The sequence below is a fragment of the Aotus nancymaae genome, unplaced genomic scaffold, assembly GCF_030222135.1.
Source record: "Aotus nancymaae isolate 86718 unplaced genomic scaffold, 86718_ANA_hifiasm-v0.15.2.pri h1tg000058l, whole genome shotgun sequence".
Lineage (NCBI taxonomy): Eukaryota > Metazoa > Chordata > Mammalia > Primates > Aotidae > Aotus > Aotus nancymaae.
The window spans coordinates 51,971,482-51,977,481 of NW_026988472.1; positions in this window are offsets into that span (position 1 = coordinate 51,971,482).

Consider the following 6,000-nt stretch of genomic DNA (forward strand, 5'->3'; position numbering starts at 1 on the left):
TATACTGCTTGGGTAATGGGTGCACCAAAATCTCACAAATCACCACTAAAGAGCTTACTCATGGAACCGAACACTACCCATTCCTCAATAGCCTATGGAAACAAACAAACAAATAAATAAATAAAAAATAAAAAAATTGCAGCTTATAGCATAAAGTCACCTTCCATGACATATGTGACAAAACAAGCAAGTTAATACCTAACGCAAGAGGTAATAAATGTCTAGGCACTAAAAAAAAAGAAAAGGGAGAAAGAAAAAAAACCAAAAGATTTGGGTGGGGAAACAGACAAACCATATCAGTTACAAATTTTGTGTATATAAATTTATTTCTATCTATAGGCATAAATTTAACTAATTACATGCATATATGTTTATATGTACACACTTAAGAGATAATCACATATTTCTGAGAAAATAAAATGTGTGGCTCCTACATTAGGTGACCAACCATATGATTAGATCACCTTGATTGCTTAATAATATCTTCTCCCTCTTCTTCCTAGATTGTCCTTCAGTTCCTCATCTCAGTAAATGGCACCATCAACATCCAGGCAGAATCTGGGAAACACTGTGGTCCTTCCCTGCTTCTCATTTCTCATATGCAAAGCATCATTGAGGGCTTCTTGATTTTGCTTTCCTGACATCACTCTGTTCTACAAACTCCTTCCTGTACTACCACAGCCTTAGTGTCACCTTTACTTCATTTGTATTAAGGAAAATATTCTTCAGATTGCTTTATCTTGTCTCTGCTGTTTCCTAGTTATTAACAAATCCTCCACTACACAGTGTGGCTTTTAAAAAAGGACAGCCTGGATCAGGCCACCTTTGCATAGAATATTTCAGTGGCTTTTCACGGCCCCTACCTTCAGGTAAAAGTTCACCTCCTCCATCAGACATACAATATGTGCAGTGGGTTGTCAGATGAAAATTCAGCAACGGCCAGGTATGTGCAAAGAGTCTAACTCAGAACCTTTGGAGATGCCACCTCCTGGTAGATCATAAAAAGGAGAAATGATTAAATGGATCAAGACCAAGAAGAAGCAATTCAGTGAAGTTCAGGAAACCAGGAAGAAAGTGCTGTCAGAGGCCAAAGGAGAGAGAATTTGAAGTGATATGGGGTTTAAATGCTTCCGAAGGAGGTCAGAATGAATAAGGATTTACAGTACCCTGGGTGTAGCAGGTGGGAGATCCCTTGGGGAAACAATTTCAGAAGAATAAAGCACCACCTGCCTGCTAGGGACTGAAGAAGGGAAATTTAGGAAATGATGAGATGAAATATAGATTATCCCACTGGGACTCCTGATGGGAGAGAGAGAACACAGTGGCCAGAGAGGATTCAAGACAGAGAAAGGTTATAAGAAGCAAAAGTGATACTGCATCATAATTCTGACTTCTCAAACCTCCAGCAAAGCTGCAAAAACACCAATCACTCTTCTGCTTAAGTGCTCAGCTAAATTCCTCCTGCTGTAAAAATATCTTGCATAATTTATAGGCTTTTGCACTTAAAATATCATTGATACAAATATGGGGATTTCTGAGGTGAGAAGTAAAAAGAAATATTCACCTAAGCATGGCTGATAATGAGTTTTATATTTCTGACGTCTCTTAAAGTGAGATGAAAGGTTGCACTTTTTATCTTGAAAAATGATTTCAAGGCCCCTGCCAAGAGATTCTCTTTACCCAATAGGATTGTGGTTACATGCTATTTTATTTCTTTTTCTTCTCTTTTTAAAGGAAATATCTGGTACTTTTTATTGCTCAGGTATTGATGAACAGGCTGTTTACTAAATCAATTCATAGAACATATAACTGGAAGAGGCAATTGTAAAAACTTGACTTGGGGACAAAATGTCCCTCCATTTCTAGCTACTGTGATTTCTTTATTGAAAACCAGAGACTTTGCAAAGGGAATTGCCAAGCAAGTTACCTAAGGAAATCCATCTGTAGAAATGATGAAGAACACCAGAATTGGCATCTGATCTTTCTTTTTTATTTTTAACATTTAAAAAACATAGAATTCTTTCGGACAATACAATTGCAAGCATCATGACACAGCTGCAATCGTGTTGCGAAACTAGAAATTTCCAGGATATTTTTGACAATGCCCGGTGTTCAGAGATCACCTTCATATGCCCTTCAGGTCTTTTGGTTGAAGTAGTTACTGGGATAATAACCAAACTACCACTGATAGAAACAGTGTTTTTGTGAAGTTGGTAGTGCATCTTATAGTTGGAATTAAGCTCCTAAATGAGGTCTTTGGATTTTTTTTTTTTTTTTTTTTTTTTTGGTATGGACTCTTGCTCTGTCACCCATGCTGGAGTGCAGTGGCACGATCTGGGCTCACTGCAACCTCCGCCTCCCAGGTTTAAGTGATTCCCTGCCTCAGCATCCTGAGTAGCTAAGATTACAGGCGTGCACCACCATGCCTGGCTAATTTTTGTATTTTTAGTAGAGATGGGGTTTCACCACGTTGGTCAGGCTGGTCTCGAACTCCTGACCTCCTGATCTGCCCTCCTCAGCCTCCCAAAGTGCTGGGATTACAGGTGTGAGCCATTGCGCCCAGCCAGTTCTTTGGAATTTTTACTGAAATGGTTTACTTGAGGGAAATGCAAACCCCCCACCATTTTAAACAAAGGTACCAGGGGTCAGTGTTTCCAGCAGAAAACTCCATCTACCTGAAGTTAGCCAGTCAGCAACATACACTGAGCATCTAAAATGAGAAAATCTTTAAGCAGTGTGCACATATGTAAGGGAAACTGTGAACTGCCTCTTCAGGGTTTTACTATCTTTGGGAGTAATACACACACATATAAACACACACACACACACACGCACACACAATTCAGCCAAAGTCCTATTTCCAAAGGTACCAGTCAACAAGCACAAAGCAATGTAGTAAAAACAAAATGCCTAGGTGCTGAGCGAAAGTGGCAGAGAGTAACCCAAGACTCCAGTTGGCTGCAATTGCTGAGACCATTTTCAATCTGATGAAATCATTCTTATACATCTGTGAGATTTTGTATATTTGAAACGCAGATCCAGCCTTTTGAACATGAACAGCTCTACATTCTGAAATGACACCTGTAATAGTTCCTTGGGTGTAGCCTTGACCCTGTCATCTCTTAATGCAAGAAGCTGAATAGCAAACGTTCAACAAGTGTGTACCATCCATCCCCTTGGTGTCATCGCATCTCCCTCAATACATTACATTTAACATCACTTATTTTATACTCGACTCTTTGGTTTCTGTCATCCTCTAGCACTGTTAGTCAATAGTTATTTCATAATTGAATCTCATGCCTTTGGGCAAAAATCATTGCTGGAAGGAAAGGGAGGAGAAAAAATTAATGCACTCAATCTCTGTGGTTCATGGGCAGATTTTAAGGGCCATTTTCACAGTCATGTGAGAGGACACCAATGTAACAGAGGTTGTTAGTGACTCAATGTGTTCATTACCTTCAGGTTGCAGGAGACTGATTTTTAAGTGGCTTGTTGGGAAAAATGAGATCTGTGGTTACAGAAACATCTTATATAAATGATCATTTCCCATACGTTAGGCAAAGGCATCATGGGAACAAAATACTTAACGTGCACCTAACATTGAGCAGCAATGTGAAACTCATCGTGCCAAGATTCATTTCTAAAGCCTCCATTGCAAATCATTGAGTAACTGTCTGCCTGGACATAGGCCTAGTTCTTTCTTTCTGGATAATGTTCCAACCACCCTGCAATTCAGCTTCAGTTACTGTCCTCTCCTATCCAGGCAATTACAATCTAAATACCACAGCCATCTCCTTTCCGTCTTCTTTCTTCAAATCAGCTCGGTCCCACCAACCCCTAATGCCAGATCAATCGAACCATATACTCCCTCTGTTACTACCACCAGGCACATCCACCAGTGAAAATTTGTGTCTTTACTGCTCTCTGAACACCAAAATTAACTGGTGTTGTGCACAATTCCGATGCTGCTGCCTGATAAACTCTCTCTCCCATTTCTCACGCTGGCTTTTGCCAAGGTACACCAATTCGTCTCAAGTCCTCCACTTCTCCCCTCACTTTCAGCACACAATCATCTTTCTTTCTAATGCACAGAGAAACAGACATTATCAGGAATAACCTTCCTTCATGTTTTGCATCTCCTGCAAAATGATCTATACCTGCATCCTTTCTTCACTGCCGTCTCTGGGGTGCAAAGGACCCAAGATAAGAATCTCCCTATCTGCTCTGTAAATTCTATCTCATCCACACGATGGTCCCCATCATTCATCTCCTTTCTCTTCTTTATCGCCAATCTTTCTAAGAATGGCACATCTGCAGATGAATTAGTTCTCTATGCTTCTCAACATACTTGCCAAATGTCATCCATCAGTATGCTTCCAATTTTAGCACATCCATTGCCAGGCAAACATTCACAAATGTGTCCACACACACTGTCACAACTTTTTCACTTCCTGCTTATTCTGCTTTCAGACTGTACTACTCTTCAGCAGTAGGTATCTTTGAGGTCACTTATCAATGACCTCCTAAATACAACCTTAATCTCTTTTCAGTCACATTCTTGCATGGTCTCTGCATATATTAAGATTTAAAAAGTGGCATTCATGATTTGTTTTAAGAGATTGTCTTTTTTTTTTTTAAAGGGGTAGAAAGTGTTAAACTGAACCTGCTTTGTTCAAGCAGCACACTCTCTTCCTAGAATTTTTGCATTTATTTAAGCTTTGGCTGAGAGGCACACTGAAAAACAAGTCCATTCAGTGCTGTTTACCACAATGTCGCCTGCACTGTATTTCAGAAATGAGTACATTGGATCTTGATTTTGATGGAAGAAATTACTTCATCAACAATAATGTGACCGTGTTTCTGAAATAAGAATTTGTATTAAATCTTTATGGTTGAACATAAAAGAAGCCTGCAGGAACCTCAGTAATTATTCAGACTCAGGGCCCGAGGGCTGTGTATTTCAGAGACAACTAAAAATGGATCTGGTACAGGTGTGGTGATTTGAACTCCCTGATTCAATACACATGTGCACTGCACAGTTTCTACCGGGTCATGACCCATAAATGGCATCTTTATTCTGCAATGACTATGACAGGGTTTATGTATGTCTGTATCCTATTACTGATGAGACCCGCAGGTATCAAATAAACAAATCCTGATATGGAAAGACAATCTGCTCTTACAGAAAACACATGAGACTTATTTTTCCCCTCCAAAGTTTTCCTCTTCTTTTTTGGTGTAATGAACTGAAGGACATGTAATAACTTAGAATGATTTCCATAGACCATCTTCACACACATTTTTCTCTTATGTTCTCTGCTGCTAGTTCTGCAGACTTCAAGATGTGAGTCTAAAAATAAAGACGCATGAAGATTCAATCACTACTATTCTTTTATTTAAAGCTCTGGACAATTACTGAGAAAAAACCCCTAGGGGATAAAAAATAGATTAGAAAAATTGAATAAGAAAGTCATTATGTACAATACATCACTTGGTATATGCTGCTTTGCGATTTTGAATTTTAATAATGAGTCAGAGACTAGTTAGAATTTTTACGGAGTATTATGATCCCGTAAAAGTATTCCCACTGGGGCATTTTCATAAGTATTTCAAACATTAAACTGATATTTAAATATACCTTTCCAAAGCAATGTGGGATATTATTTCCTGTATTTCCAAAAATGATTATGTTGTCTAATTAACATTAGCCCATGATCAATATACTCATTAGTAATTGGAAAACTCTCTAAAATGATACATATAGTTAATTGGGCAGCAACAGAGGAATGTCTATCCAAATTGAAAGAATGTTTAATATTGACAAGGGTCTCATGCATATGTATGTACCTGAAAAGGTCAAGATGAGTCATAGGATAGCATTGTACCTTTTGAGAATAAGGTTGAAAAACCATGGCTCATGTGCTTCCCAGTTCATGAAATCAGGACAAATTCAAGCACAGACACTGCCCATGTACTGAAACCAGAGGGGAAACATAATAT